The sequence below is a fragment of the Loxodonta africana genome, chromosome 10 (genome assembly GCF_030014295.1).
Source record: "Loxodonta africana isolate mLoxAfr1 chromosome 10, mLoxAfr1.hap2, whole genome shotgun sequence".
Lineage (NCBI taxonomy): Eukaryota > Metazoa > Chordata > Mammalia > Proboscidea > Elephantidae > Loxodonta > Loxodonta africana.
The window spans coordinates 16,407,206-16,424,287 of record NC_087351.1 but is presented as its reverse complement, the minus strand read 5'-3'; positions in this window follow the sequence as shown (position 1 = coordinate 16,424,287).

The window sequence follows — 17,082 nt, the reverse complement described above, 5'->3', positions numbered from 1 at the left end:
GCCCTTCTTTCTAGTCTTTCCTAGTTTGGAAGCTCCACTGAAAACTGTCCACCATGGGTGACCCTGCTGGTATTGGAAATACCAGTGGCATTGCTTCCAGCATCATAACAGCACACAAGCCACCGCAGTTCAACAAGACTGACAGACAGGTGGTTTGGCAAAATACAGACCAGATTTAAAAATAAAATCACTGAATAACCTTAAATAAAAAGTACTAAAAAAGTCCATTGCCATTGAGTTGATTTCAACTCATAGCAACCCTATAGGACAGAGTAGAATTTTCCCCATAGGGTTTCCAAAGAGCGGTTGGTGGATCTGAACTGCCAACCTCTTGGTTAGCTGCCATAGTTCTTAATCCATGCACCACAAGGGCTCCTTTAAATATATAGTCAACTGAAAATTGTAGGCAGGGATGGAGAGTACCAACTGTGATTCTGCACTTCTGTCACTGTCATGAAGAAGGTCCAGTGTCTTTCACAAGACCACTGAAGTTCACACTTCCAGGGAACTCTATTCACACTGAAGCCTCGGGAATGGAGTCCATTGCATTGTGTAACACACAATCTATATGGAGTATGAGATGGCCCTGAGTCTTCTACCACAAAGTGTCATTTACTGTTTCTAATGAGTATGGAAACATGCCTGACAAATTTGCACAATTTGAAATAAAGAAAACTGAATATTTTCTACCTTGTAGAATCACAGGCCTGATAGGGACCCTCAGGAGTTATTAAATTCTTGTCTTGAGAAGAATAGGATTTCACACATCCTGAAATGACGTTGAGGCTTTTCTTTAAAACACAAACAAGCGGGGGACGGGGGGCGGGGAAGGGAGATGGGGGCGCAGAAATCCTAAGAATGAATTGCTGAGGTTGCACTGAATGACACATTCTCTCCCCTCATCCCCCCAAACCAGAATGTACTTCCAGATCACCAGCCCCCCATACCATCCTCAATAAAAAATAGTGGTCTCCGTCAAGCTCAACAAGCATCCATGCAATTTATACCTTCTGCCAGCATCTTGCTGGCACCAGAGGTCACAGTTTTAAGAACATTCTTCTAGGTCCTTAAAACTCACTCTCACTCCTCCACTCTTCCTCCTCTCTCTTCTTATTATGAAGAGAAAACCCAGAAGTTGGTCTATGTAGGGTTACTGACTTTTCACCAACTTTCTATGCATGGCCTAAAGGAAGCTGCACCTGTCTTTAAGGTTGGAGGAATGAACCAGGAGCTTGAAATGGAGGCAGTGGTGTCATCTCCAAAAGCAAGAATAGGAAATCTTAGTCTCACAAAAAAAAAAAAAAAAAAAAGGTTTTTATTAAAAAGGTAGTGAAAGATTTGCCTCCTTCCTTTCCCTTTGAAAATAAGCCAGTGGCCAATCACTGTTTCAATGAGAACAAAGACTCCAGAGGAAAAAGCGGTGAAGGTCAATATTGATATTAATGTGTCATTTCATTTTATGTAATAGGCTAGCAGTCTTTGAAATCAGACAACTTTCATACTAGAGTGTTCTGTTTTATTTCCTTTTATTTTCTTATTTACTGTCATGAGACAAGTCTCTCTTAGGCTGCCAGCCACCAAAGAGGCTTCTGAGTTCAAGGGCACTGAGGAGCATTCAGCCAACATAACTTCAGAAGTATTTACATACTGCAGTGTAGGCCATCGTATAATTCAATTTCTGCATTGCCAATCAATATTCCAACGTCTCCTTCAAGGATGTAGTAAATGTTGGCTTAAGATAAAAAAAGTAAAGACAAATATTAATGTGCTTCATAAAGGTATTGCTCCACATTACAGTATTGTTTTTCAACACTGGCCACCTGGGTCCTACCATGAGAAAATCTAATTTCATTAATCTAGAGTACAGCTTCGGTATCATAATTTTTAAACTTCCTCAGTGATCCTAAAGAACAGCTAAGATTGAGAACCACTACATTAGAGAATTACCAGACTATTTTGTATTTTCTTTGGAACACAGTTCAAATTGACCTGATGAACTTGTGCTAGGTGTTAGAAGCTGGCAGAGAAATGTGGAGAAATGGACAAGCGGGGGTGTAGAAGAACAAATAGCTGAAGAAGAAATGCTATCATCACCCCACCCTACCTCAGCACCCCCAAAATCTGGTGGTAAAGACAAAATACACAAATAACAATAAAGAAGGTAAGGCTTGATTAGTATAATCCTTGAAGCTAAAAAAGAAAGAAAGAAAACACTACAGGAGCCCAGAAGATGAGGAACAAACTGAAGCTTATGAAAATAACACATGGTATGTATAGTGCAGTTTACAAAAAACATATAATATGTGCATTATTTGCATAAAACACAATACTCGTTAATAAACTGATAAACTTCAGGTAAGAACAGTAGGAATATGTGGCATTCTTGCCTAGCACTGCTTCCATCATTCCTCCAGCTCTGGTGACTTGATAGGTCTATTAGAGAAGGGCTGGCCATGAAAAGCAACAGCAGCTAGGGGGGCTCACTCATGCCCTATGGACCTGTCAATAAAAGTACAGACTTGGTAGGAAGTAAATGAGGAAACCTAAGGGTGCAGCCATAGTCAGGATGAGCAGAACACTGGCAGAAATTTGATAGGAAAATCTTGGAAATGAGAGAGCTGTAGAGCAGCTTACTGGAAGACTGTGTACCCACACGGGGGAGAATGATGAGAGAATCAAGAATCAAGGGGGAAAACAGCTTTTACTGTGGGAACTAAAATCCAGGGAAGACTTAAAAATAGCCTGAAATTTGAATGTGCTCCTCAATGCACAGATCAATAGATGCAGGGTGGAAGCCTTCCTGGCTTGAAGTTTGTGACACAATCTCTGATTGTGACATCATCTCTGATTGACCACTAGACCATGCAGACACAGGGGCAAGCCCTAGGAAGCCAGGCTAATAAAATAAAAATAAGAAATAAAATAAATAAAACCTGACCTGAGCCATCAAAGGCTGCATATCATGGGAAGACGTATTTTGCAGATTAAGTCTAGGCAAGTTACTAAAACAACAACAGCAGCAACAATAACAACAAAATGAATACAACAATGACCTCCCTCGGGGGGAAAAAAAATAGAATTCAAAGTCACTACAATATATTACCCAAAATGACCAGTTTTTAACAAAAATTATGAGACATAAAAAGAAATAAGAAAGTATGAATCATATTTAGGAAAAATGAAAGTCAACAGAAACTGTCTCAGAGTGGGGCCTGATATTTATAAAAAAAAAAAAAATGTTGAAAATGAAGCAAAAGAAAAAAATAAAACACTGATGGGTAATATCAAGCAGTCAAGTATCCATGTATTCAGAGTCTCGGAAGGAGAAAAGGGAGAGAATGGGGCAGAAGGAAATACTTGAAGAAATAATTGACAAACGTTATGGATGTATAATAACAAATCCTGAAAAACAAAGATAAAAACAAAATCCTAAAAGTAGCTAGAAGAACAACATATGGGAGTGCAACAATAAAAATGACAGCTGACTTTTCAAGCAAACCAATGCAAAGCAGGAAAAAATGAAACAGCATATTTAAACTGCCTCAATAAATAAATTGATAGAAAGATGGATAGATAGACAGGTAAACAGATAGTCAACCTAGATCCTATAAATCCAGTAATAATATCCTTCAAAACGAGGATGAAGGAAAAGCATTTTCATATAAATGAAACTTGGTTGGCAAAACCTCGTCTCCCAAACTCTGTGGGTTCTACTTATAAACATGGTTCTTATCCCTCAGATAAGTGGTCGATATATTCATTTGCAATTTGAGGGGTTTAGACTCATGGATTCAAAGTACTATGTCATATACTAAGGTCATCAGGTTATCAAATAAGCAGGTAGATTAGCAGAATATTGATGCTTATTTTGTCCTTTAGTTCCAGATAGACATTTGCCAATATAATAATTTACGGTAGACTAATCATAATAATCCAGTCATTACTTTCTAGTTGGAAAGTCCTCTTATTTGGGGACTTTAGAGGTTGCCATGATCTAGAGCTGAAAAGCATGTCCAGGAGTGGGACCAGAGCAGAACTTGTACTAAATCTGTACCTTTCCTTCTTCTGTGGCTTTGAAGGGAATTCACACAGAAAAGCAAAGAAAAATAAAAAATGTATTTTTTGTATTTTTATTGAGCTGTATGTAATTACATCACTTAAATACAAATTGCAGTTGCAGCAGCATGTTGACAGGGAACTGCCAGACATTCAAGCTGGATTTAGAAGAGGACATGGAATGAAGGATATCATTGCCGATGTTAGATGAATGTTAGCTGAAAGCAGAGAATAACAGAAAGATGTTTACCTGTGTTTTATTGACTATGCAAAGGCATTTGACTCTGTGGATCATAAGAAATTATGGATAGAATTTCAAAGAATGGGAATTCCAAAACACTTAATTGTGCTCATGTGGAAGCTGTACATAGACAAGAGGCAGTCACTCGAACAGAACAAGGGGATACCGCGTGGCTTAAAGTCAGGAAAGGTGTGCATCAGGCTTGTATCCTTTTGGCATACCAACCCAATTTGTATGCTGAGCAAATAATTCGAGAAGCTGGACTATATGAAGAAGAATGGGGCAACAGAATTGGAGGAAGACTCATTAACAACCTGCAATATGCAGATGACATAACCTTGCTTCGCTGAAAGCAAAGAGGATTTGAAGTACTTACTGATGAAGTTCAAATACTACGGCCTTCACTATGGACTGTACCTCAACATAAAGGAAACAAAAATCCTCACAACTGGGCCAATAAGCAGCATCATGATAAACAGAGAAAATATTGAGGTTGCCAAGGATTTCACTTTACTTGGATCCACAGTCAAAGCCCACGCATGCAGCAGTCAAGAAATTAAGCGATGCACTGCATCGGGCGAATCTGCTGCAAAAGACCTTATGTCACTTTGATGACTAAGGTGCGCTTGACCCAAGCCATGATATTTTCAATCGCCTCATAAGCATTGGAAAGCTAGGCAATGAATAAGGAAGACTGAAGAAGAATTGATACCTTTGAATTCTGGTGTTGGTGAAGAATATTGAATACACCATGGACTGTCAGAAGAATGAACAAATCTGTTTTGGAAAAAGTACAGCCAGAATGCTCCTTGGAAACAAGGATGGCAAGACTTTGTCCCACACACTTTGGATTTGTTACCAGAAGGGACCAGTCCCTGGAGAAGGACAGCATGCTTGGTAAAGTAGAAGGTCAGAGAAAAAGAGGAAGGCCCTCAGTAAGATAGATTGACACAGAGGCTGCGACAGTGGGCTCAAGCATAACAACTGTCACGAGGGTGGCTCAGGACCAGGCAGTGTTTTGTTCTGTTGCACATGGGGTTGCTATGAGTTGGAACCGACCGAAGGGCACCTAACAATGACAAAAAATATAAATTACAACAACACGCATACATCTTAAATTTTGTCAAGTTTATACATCTGAATTAAGGTATAGAACATTTCCATCACCCTAGAAAATTCCCTATGCCTCTTCCCAGTTTATCCCCCATCCCTAAAAAAAAACCAAAAATCAACCTCAGTATTTCCATAGATTAGCTTTTACTGGTTACCTGTTCTAAATAAATAGTATCAGATCATATGTACTTTTTTATGTCCTAACTTTCTGTACGAAGCTCATCCCTGTTCCTTCATGCATCAGTAGTTCATGCCTTTGTATTGTTTAGTCATATTTCATTGTGTAAATATACCACACTTTATTTATCCATTTTCCTGCTCATGGACATCAGGCTGTTTTCAGTTTTTAGCTATTATGAATAAAGCTGCAATGGAAATTCTTATACAAGCTACTTTGCGGACATATGTTTTCATTTCTTTTCTGTGAACAAGAAGAGAAATTGCAGGGTAAGAAGTAACTTGGGCTTTTTAATTTTAACCATTCTAATGGGTATACAGTGGTACCTCATTGTGGTTTTAATTTTTTTTAATATTTTATTGTGTTTTTGAAGGAAATTTACATAGTAAATTTGCTCTCGTTTAACAATTTCTATACATATTATTCAGTGACATTGGTTACATTTTTCATGACCTGTCAGCATTCTCATTATTTCCATTCTGACTGCTCTGTTTCCATTAATCTAGCTTCCTTGTTCCCCCTCACCTTCTCTTCTTTGGTCTGGGGTAAATATTGACCGTTAGGTCTCTCATTTAGATGATTGTTTAGAGAAGCACAGTACTCATGGGTGATATTATTTGTTTTATAAGCTATTCTGTTTTTTGGCCGATGGGTGACCACTGGGAGTGGTTTGAGTTCCAAGTTTAAAGGGTATTTCAGGGCAATAGTCTCAGGGGTTCCTCTAGTCTCTACTGATTCAGGAAGTCTGGCCTTTTTTAGGAATTTCAGTTTTGTTCTACATTTTTCTCCTGTATTATCTGGCATCGCCTGTTATGATTCTGATCGGAACGGTTGGTAGTGGTAGCCAGGCACCACTTAGTTTTTCTGATTTCAAGGTAGGTGAGGTCATGGTTTGTGTAGACTATTAGTCCTGTAGATTAGTTTCTTCTTTGAGTCTTTGGTTTCCTTCTCTCTCTTTTGTTCCAGATGCATAGAAACAAATAGTTGTGTCTCAGATAGCCACTTGAGAGCTTTTAAGACCCCAGATCATGGTTTTAATTTGTATTTCCCTGATGACTAATGATGTTGAGCATCTTTACATTTTTGTGTGTGTGTGGAACGTCTGTCCAAGTCTTTCGCCCATTTTATTGGGTTAACTGTCTTTTTAAAAATGACTTAATTTTAGGTGTTGTTTGTAGAGTCTGCATAGACATCCTTTGTCAAATATATGTATTACTAGCTTTCTGTTATATACCCTCTGTTGAGGTTTTATCTTTACAGTTTTGCTCTATTTTTTAGTAGCAGTCTCTGTGCTTTCATTCCCTGGTTTTCAAAATGGAAATGGCAATAACAATGTCACAAGGATCTTGCAAACATTAAATCTGATTATATATGTAAGTTTATATATGCATAGCTACTTGTAGATTATAACTTTTCAGTTAATGGTAGCTGTTATTATAACATCCTTTTCTGATTCTCAGGAACAAAAAAGAATAAGTTAGTGCTAAAACTGTATCAATGTTCAGTTTTTATCTCTAAGAATTTTCTTAACTGATTGTGCTTTATATATTGTGTTTATACAATAGTCAAACATCTAGCTTAATGGTTCCCAGTCTATACTGTAAAACTAAACATATCCTTTTTATATTTGAGAATCACTATTCTATAGATTTTAATAAGGGCATATTCACTGACCCCTTAAAAAAAATCCCGTTGAGCTAAAATGTCCCCATTTAAAGGAACTGATGGTGACCACAGAGAAATGACACATACTTCTAGTGTACGTGGCGGGACTCTTTGAGTGGACTGGAGGTAAAGTTAGTTTCTTTTACAGCAAGGGGTATTCTAAGGATTCTTGATAAGAAGGTTTTGTTTTATTCTGTGGAATATGGGAGAATAGCTATGGCAGATGGCCAGGGAATTTTTACTCCAGCAAGTCTTGAAATATTTTAACTGTTTTGGAAGAATCTGTGGTATATCAGCTTCTCCAGAGAACAACTCGGACTGTGTGCAGGAGCTTTCTTGGGCATTGTTTTCAGGGTCACCACTGGGAGGACTGGGCCAAGACAGAACTTGGACTGCAGTGCAGGCACAACAAAGTTCTGCTCCAGGGGGCTGTGAGGTTGGGATGGCACTCCACGATTGTCCTGACTTGAAACAAAGGGACCAGACATTTATACCCCACATGGACCAGCCAGAGAATAGGCGAGGCAGCACTAATGGCTGAGGCAATTCTTGGAGAAGAATCAACTAAGAACTGTCAGCTGCCACACTTGCAGCAGCTGGAGGAATGAGCACCTTAGTTCTGAAGGGGGATCTAAGTAGGGCACCATACCATCCCTCCACAGACTCAGAGATTCTGTATCCCCAAGGCTGATGATTATAAATTGACTATATTGGCACAGTTGTCAATTTACATAAACACCAAGATTAAACAAAAACATCTTTTGTTGCTGTTCTTGTGGCTGTTTTTAACTCAACTGTGACTCTCTTTAAATTTAATTTTCTTTTTCCACTCCCTAAACGGGGGCCTGGTGACATAATAGTTAAATGCTTGGCTGATAACTGAAAGGTTGGCAGCACAAACCTACCCAGTGCTCTGCAAGAGAAAGACATGATGATCTGCTCCCATAAAGATTACAGCTGAGAAAATGCCGTGAGGCAGTTCTACTCTGTCATATGGGATCAGTATGAGTCAAAAATCAACTCGATGGTGCACAACGAACTAAACTATGTCTATCTTTTTATATGGAGTCTTGGTGCTATTTAGAATGGAGCAAGAGGGCAATCTCATATCTGAGGTGCAAGGCATTTCCATATCCAGAGAGAATCCTCATGCTGCTCCTTCTGGCTCGAAATTGCCTGGTTTAGGAGAAGACTTCCTGATGTTGAGAAACTATGATCTCAGAGCTTGGATTTTAAATTAAAGCTCTGTTTGTTGATACAGCTGAGGTTGGATTTACTGTCATCATGCACAAAATATACTGGTTTCTGCTTGCTATGGATTGAATTGTGTCCCCCCAAAATGTGTGTCAACTTGGCTAGGTCATGATTCCCAGGATTGTGTAACTGCCTACCATTTTGTCATCTGATGTGATTTTGCTTTGTGTTGTAAATTCTACCTCTATGATGTTAATGAGGCAGGATTATAGGCAGTTATGTTAATGAGACAGGACTCAATCTATAAAATTAGGTTGTATCTTGACTCAAGCTCTTTTGAGCTATAAAAGAGAGAAGTGAGCACAGGGGTGAGGGGACCTCCTGCTACCAAGAAAGCAGAGCCTGGAGCAGAATGTGTTCTTTGGACCTGGAGTCCCTACTCTGAGAAGCCCCTAGACCAGGGGAAGATTGATGATGAGGACCTTTCCCCAAGCAGAAAGAGAAAGAAAGAGTTCTCCTGGAGCTGGCACCCTGAATTTGGACTTCTAGCCTCCCAGACTGTGGAAGAATAAATTTCTGTTTGTTACGGCTATCTGCTTGTGGTATTTCTGTTATAGCAGCACTAGATAACTAAGACACTGCTCACTATGAATTACTGAGGCCATAGACCAATGTGTGACCTATGGAACAAAGCCTATGAAGGTGGTCAACTGGATTGTGATGCAAAGGTTGCTCAGAACAGCCTGTCCATCTTTGGTGTGTGAGGGTGGTGCCCAAGGAAGGAGGCAGGTGGTTGTTTTGTTCCAGAAAACAGTCTCTTTGGAATTTCTGTTGTTAGATATTTGGGGGAAAGCTGATAAAGTAGAGAAAAGATAAAGGATAAAGGAAAGGAAAAAAAAAAAAGAGGGTTAGGATTATTCCAAGAGAGACAAAGAAAGAAACACAAAAAACAAAGGAAAAAAAGAGTTGTATGTTCCCTCTTTTGTCAATAATAACTAGATAAAAGAAGAAAGAGGGGGTTGACATAAAATGATTATGTCCTTGTCACCACAACATTTGCCCAATGTGCAAGCTGAGTTTGATGATAAGACGATGATAATGATATGATGATGATGATGACAGAAGTGGAAGAGGAAGAAGAGGAGGCAGAGATGAAGAAGGTTTACAACCAAAACCACAGCCAAACATGGAAATAGAGGATGGTTGCCTTAGGAGTCCATGAAATTCCCCCAAGATCTTTTCTATTGGAAAACTCCTGAAAATTGGCAAATACTCTACTGAAAAAATTTCAAGAAATTAAAGACTCCAAGTTAAAGTGTCTGGTTTACCAGAAAAAGTATAATGTCTGGAGTCAGAATATTTTGCTCAGGTCACATCAAGGCCACTTAATAGCTGTTTAGTGTTGGTTCCATCATTAATCTCAAGCTGTGGTTTCCTTATCTAGGAAATGGAGTGCAGAGAGTTAACATAAAAATCAGTAAATTAATACGAATGACAGTGTTGTTTAAGCTACAGGTGCTACATGAGTTTAATACCAGATTTTGTTAAAGCTAGGGGGATTGTTTTGTGGTTAGTTCTCTGCATCAATAAGTAAGGGACTCAGATACTTCTCTCTTCCTTCTTAGCTTTGTGGCCTACCACATGGAAAAATATTTTGAATTTCTGAGTTGGTGAGATAGCATTTTCTCCCTTAGGCACTAAGCAGTGATGGGCGTTCACTTAAGCAGATTGAGAAAGAGCTGGTAAACTTCAAATTAAAGGAAAAAAAAAAATCAGGCATTAACCAAATTCAAGCTGTCCTTAAATCTTTTGTCAGTAAAACTAAACTTCCCTTGGAAACCTCTATCAAACTTAGCACATATCTGTTTTTAAAAGTATAACCATTTTAATGTTCCTATTTTAATGATGACTATTCAAGATACTATTATCATCTGCCTAAACTGCTTTTGGAGCCCTGGTGGCACAGCGGTTGAGAGCTCGGCTGCTAACCAAAAGGTCAGCAGTTGGAATCCACCAGCTGCTCCTTGGAAACCCTATGTGGCAGTTCTACTCTGTCCTATGGAGTCATTGTGAATCGGAATCAACCTGATGGGAACGTATTTGGTTTTGGGGTTTGTATAGCTATTTTTTTTTTTATAGCTATTATTATAGCTATAAAGCAGGAGCCCTGGTAGTGCAGTGGTTAACCACTCAGCTGCTTACTGGAAGGTCAGTGGTTGGAACCTACCAGCCACTCCATGGGCGAGAGATGTGGCAGTCCACTTCCATAAGGATTTACAGCCTTGGAAACCCTATGGCGCAGTTTTACCCTGTCCTATAGGGTCGCTGTAAGTCAGAATCGCCTTGACGACAACAAGTTTGGTTTGGTTTTTTAAACCGCTTTTGGCTCAGTGAGGAAAGATTAATTAGGTACATAGCTTTGTTTCTGTGACAAGAGTACTTTGTTTATTTCAACTCTTTCAGAACCAGTCATCAGTGGATACAGGAGCTTCAGTTAATCCAAAGATCCCATTCCTTACTATAAGAGATAGCTAGAATTTTACTGCAGCCTCTGATCCAAGAAGAAAAGAACCCAAAAAGGTAGACAGATGCCTGTTTTCATTTTCCCTTCAGCTGGACTTTTCCCCTCAGATTTTGACCGTCACCTGTGGCAGGTAGTAGTCACTACTTTGCATTCACAGATCTATGGCCATATATTCCCCATATTCTTCCATCACGTTTCTTTGCTTCTGCAGTCAATATTTCTCCCAAATCCCGCCTGAAGTACACGTGTTGACATAGTTAGGTGGTTAATCCAGAAATCTTCTCAATTCTCCTCCTTTTTCCTTGATTCATTTGCTATTTGGGGGAGATTTTTAAGCAGAAGATTGTGCCTTCACAGAGATAACAGCCAGATGATGAATATGCTAAAACCAGGCAAATGTCCTAGTCACACGGATCCAATAAAACAAGAATGACATCTGGATGCCATTAAGCAGACTTCTCACTTGCTGGTAAAATGTCTCCCAGTATCTCCTTTACAGAAGCAGGAAGCGAAGACTGCTGTTAAATCCTACCCATACTCCAGAGCAACTCTATCTGGTCTATGTCTATGCTTCACCTGCATTTTAAGCAGAATGTTAACAAGCACAGACGTTTGGGATTCCCAGTGCTGAAAACTCAGAGTAGTGATAAATCGCACTCACTATTCATCACAAAAGGGTACTTCTTTCCATATGGGCTGGATTTGAAGACATTTTATTTCTTTGAATTTCAAGCCTGGTGAATTATTCTCAGATTCGTTTTCATTTTATTCTTAGAATAAAAATAAAATAATGCTCCTAAGACTCCAAGCAACCTGGAAAAATCCTTTTCTAGACTGGCATAAAGACTGACTGGAGCTTTTCTTCCCTCCCAGGATTCTGCTCACTTGTGGTCAGTGCCTATGGCATGTGATGTCATTGGACACCGAGGTGTCACCCTGACACAGGGATCGGCATCTGATTTTGTACTCAAGAAGCTGACTTGATGCAAATCAGCATATTTTGCTGTTCAGTGAGGTCTGATGAGGGCTTTTGGGGTTATTCCACTTCTATTTAACTTCTTAGGGGAAATAAGCATTCTGAAGCAGCAAGCCTTTTCATGCTTCTATGCTGGTGCCTAAGCCATTACCTCAGTTTGAAATACTCTCACTCCCCCAATTCTCAACCTATTGGAAAAGTTTAAACCTCAGCTGACATAGCACCTCCTCTCTAGTTGTTGCGTGACACACAGTCCATTTCAACTCATAGGGATCCTACAGGGCAGAGTAGAACTGCCCCATAGGGTTTCCTACGGTGTAATCTTAATGAACGGGAGAAAGATGTGGCAGTCTGCTTCCATAAAGATTACAGCTTTGGAAACCAGATGGGGCAGTTCTACTCTGTCCTATAGAGTCGCTATGAGTTGGAATCGGCTCAACGGCAAAGAGTTTAATCTTTATGGGAGAAGATTGCCAGGTCTTTTCCCCTGTGAAGCCACTGGGTGGGTTCGAACCACCAACCTTTGGGTTAGCAGCCAAGCACTTACAATTATAATCAATTGCTCTTGCTTCGTCACACACTACAACATATTATTTGTCCCTCTATTTCCCAGCTATCTGCCCTTCTTTTTTTTTAAGTTAGTTAATTTCATACTGTGTCCTTTTCTCCAGGAGAAATTCATAATTGCTTCTGAGTTTTCCAGATAAATAGGACTTGGTTTGAACAATATTACTTTGGCTTTGATAGCTCAGTTTTATTTTGTAAAGAAGCATAGAAAACTTCAGGTCTAGCACTTGTCTCCTGACTTCACATTCAGAATGTTCCAGGGAAGCAATTGTTTTCATGTATCCTGACCTTATTTTGTTCTCATGCTGTAATGGGGCATGTCAGAGACCAAAAATATAAAGCCCTATTTTTGAGAGTAGCTCAGGAACTCAAACAGGAATCATTCTATACACCTCAAAAAGTCAAAGGCAAGACACTAACCTAGAAAGAGAGCAATATAGGGATAATTGTTTTATTCAAATCCCGTGGCTGTGACAGAAAGAACTATCCTAAACCCTACATCCCTCACAATGAGCTCACCCTACAAGCTCACCCTATAGAATCCTGCCCAAAAAGCAACTCTCCACAAAAGCAGATTCATATCCAATTAGCATAAACAACACCCAGAGGAAAAGCACACAGTGGACAATATTTGATTGATATGTCCTATCATGACCATCAAAAAATATAAAAAATATGCAAAACCAAGAGTGGAACAAGATCAAAAGACCAACCTGTCACTACCTCACTCTCCACTCATGTCCTGATAATTATTTGCTTTTTCTGGAGCTTTCCACAAATAAACAGAAGATAAATTCTTCTTATCTGTGGTTGCTGGCCCTAGAATTCTCTTACTAAGGGTGGAGGTAAGCCTAGTATATAATACCAGGGGAGAATACCAAATCTGAGGTGCAGACATTCACTTGAATTTCCCTAGAGACCAAATGCATTGTTTTTCTTAAAATATTTTTAGCAACATGGAAAGAAAAATCAACAACCTTTACACAGTTTTTGGTCAACTCTTAAATTTCAATGATCATGTCTTCAAGGTAAAAGTGACCATATGGCCAATTCAGTAGCAATAAAAAATTTGGAGTTCCTGGGGGGTAAAAGGTATTTACATGCTCAGCTTTTAACCAAAAGGTTGGAAGCTTGAGTCTGCCCAGAGGTGCCTGGGAAGAAAGCCCTGAGGATCTACTTCCAAAGAATCAGTCATTGAAAACCCTGTGGAGGAGGCAGAGCTAAGATGGCAGAATAGACAGACGCTTCTGGTGAGCCCTCTTATAACAAAGACCCTAAAAAACAACTGAAAAGAATATATTTATGACAAGCTAGGAGCCCTGAACATCAGAGGCAAAGTTAGAAAACGAACTGAGCAGCAGGGGGAGGAAGAGATGGTTCAGGAGTGGAGAAGAGCTACCATACCTGAATCACCAGGAGCCCTCAGGCACCATTCCCAGGAGTGGCTGCAGCAGGCTGGTACTAAAGTTCAGCCACAGTTTCCTCAGGGAGAAGCAGCCAGCCACATAGCCTACTCACATCTCCGGAACCAGAGAAGAACAGCACTTTCGGCAAAAGCTAAGTACTTGTGTGTATTTTACCATGCCCCCTGCCACCGTGCTGGCTTCAGAGGGTGTTGATTTCCCTGGGCCTGAGACAGGCCATGTTGAGTGCCTAGAGCCATCCTTTCTGCCTTGGAGAAGGAATAAATTCACAGTTAGGGGGAAAGATAATTTGCCAGCTCCACTAATGGGGGAGCTCAGGACAGAAGCAGCTCCTGTCCAGGCATAAACAGCCCACAGACCTTGAGTACATTTCCCCCCTGCATGGGCCTGTGTGGTTCTATTTCAGGAAAATAGGCCCTTGTTCGCAGACTACAACTGTTTCAGCTGTGCGGTGGAAAGGTGGGTGTATGATGTTTGACACCACTTTGCCTATTAAACAGGGTCCTCACCTACCCACACCAGGGACCTAAGGGCTGGTGGCTCCACTCAGGTCACCCAGCCACCCACAACAGGGGTCCAAGGATAACTGGTACCTCCCAGTCCTTACAACCAAAAACTTTAGGTGCCCGTGGTCTGGCTGCAGAACCCACCTGACTGCAAACTTTAGGAGAGAGGGATGCACTCTTCTCAGAGACACTTGGGGGAAGATTCTCAGCCCCCTGTCTTGTTCTGAATGTGACCCCCTGCTGCAACCAGACACTGGTACCTACACCAATCACCCCTGCCCCTCTAAGACTGTAGGACAGAGCCTGTACCACACACTTGATGTGCAGCTACATGGACACCTGAGCTGAATCCATACAAAAAAAGTGAATGCACTCTTAGACTGATATACCTGATAACAGCTCTAGCCATCTGGTGATGGGATGTCAGGCCTTCAAAGGTGAAAACAATCAAGGTAGCTCTCTCAAGAAACCCATTTGGGTATATCAAAACAAAACAAAGCAAGAAGCTAGGATACAGTAAGCAAACATAAAATAAACTAATACAATAACTTATAGATGGCTTGAAGACAACAGTCAATATCAAATCACAGAAAGAAACAGACCATGATTGCCTCAACGAGCTCTCAAAACCAAGAATCAAGGGATTTTCTCGATGAAAGTGCATTCCTGGAATTACCGGATGCAGAATACAAAAGATTAATATACAGAACCCTTCAAGACATCAGAAAGGAAATGAGGCAACATGCAGAACAAGCCAAGGAACACACAGATAAAGCAGCTGAAGAAATTTAAAAAGGTTATTCAGGAACATAATGAAAAATTTAATAAGCTGGAAAAATCCATAGACAGACAGCAATCAGAAATTCAGAAGATTAACAATAAATTACAGAATTAGACAATTCAACAGAAAGTCAGAGGAGCAGAATTGAGCAAGTAGAAGCCAGAATTTCTGAGCTTGAAGATAAAGCACTTGGCACCAATATATCTGAAGAAAAAATGGATAAAAGAATTTGTAAAAAATGAAGAAACCTTAAGGATCATGTGGGACTCTACCACAGGAAATAACCTACGACTGATTGCAGTACCAGAACAGGAGGAATAACAGAAAATAAAGAGAGAATTGTTGAAGATTTGTTGGCAGAAAACTTTCCTGATATCATGAAAGATGAGAGGTATCTATTCAAGATGCTCATTGAACTCCACATAAGGTATATTTTAAAAAGAAAGCCACCAAGACATATTATAATCGAACTTGCCAAAACCAAAGATAAAGAGAGAATTTTAAGAGCAGCTAGGGATAAACAAAAAGTCACCTAAAAAGGAGAGTCAATAAGAATAAACTCGGACTACTCAGCAAAAACCATGCAGGCAAGAAGGCAATGGGATGACTTGTTTAAAAAAAACTGAAGGAAAAAATTACCAGCCAAGAATCATATATCCAGCAAAACTGTCTCTTAAATATAAGGGTCAAATTAGGATACTGCCAGATAAACAGAAGTTCAGGGAATTCGTAAAAACCAAACCAAACCTACAAGAAACACTAAAGGGCGTTCTTTGATTAGAAAATCAATAATATCAGGTATCAACCCAAGACTAGAACAGTGGACAGAGCAATCAGATATCAACCCAAACAGGGAATTCACAAAAATAAATCAAGATTAAAAAAAACACTCGAAACAGGGAAAGAATGATGTTATTATGTAAAAGAAGGCAACAGTAAAACAATAAAGAGGGACTAAGAAACATAGTCATAGATCTTTCACATGGAGAGGAAGACAAGACAATAGATGTTAAGAAACAAAAGTTAGGTTTAAATTTAGAAATGTAGGGGTAAATATTAAGGTAACCACAAAGGAGACAAACTATTCTACACATCAAAACAAAATACAAGAAAAAAATAGAGACTCAGCAGAAACAAAATCAACAACGACAAAGGAAAGGAAAAGAATATGTAAAGATAAACTACTCAGCATGAAAAATTAACTGCAAAAAAGAAACTGTCAACAACACACAAAAAAAGACATTGAAATGATGGCACTAAATTCATACCTATCCATAATTACGCTGAATGTAAATAGACCAAATCCACCAGTAAAGAGACAGAGAGTGGCAGAATAGATTAAAAAAAAAAAAAAAAATCCAACTATATGCTGCCTGCAAGAGATGCACCTTAGACTTAGAGACACAAAACAAACTAAAATTCAAAGGACGGAAAAAAAGTATATCTAGGAAACACCAATCAAAAAAGAGCAATAGTGGTAATATTAATTTCTGACATAACAGATTTTAAGTTAAACCTACCGCAAAGGATAAGGAAAGACACTGTATATTGATTAAACTGACAATAAAAAATTTAAAAAAAAAATTTTTTTTTTATACCAAGAAGATATAACCATATTAAATAGTTACGCACCCAATGACAGGGCTGCAAGATACATAAAACAAACTCTAACACCATTGAAACATGTGATAGACAGCTCCACAACTATACTAGGAGACTTCAACACGCCACTTTCCGTGAAGGACAGGACATCCAGAAAGAAGCTCAGTAAAGACACGGAAGATCTAAATGCTACAAATAACCAACTTGACCTCATAGACATATACAGAACACTCTACCCAACAGCAGCCAAGTATA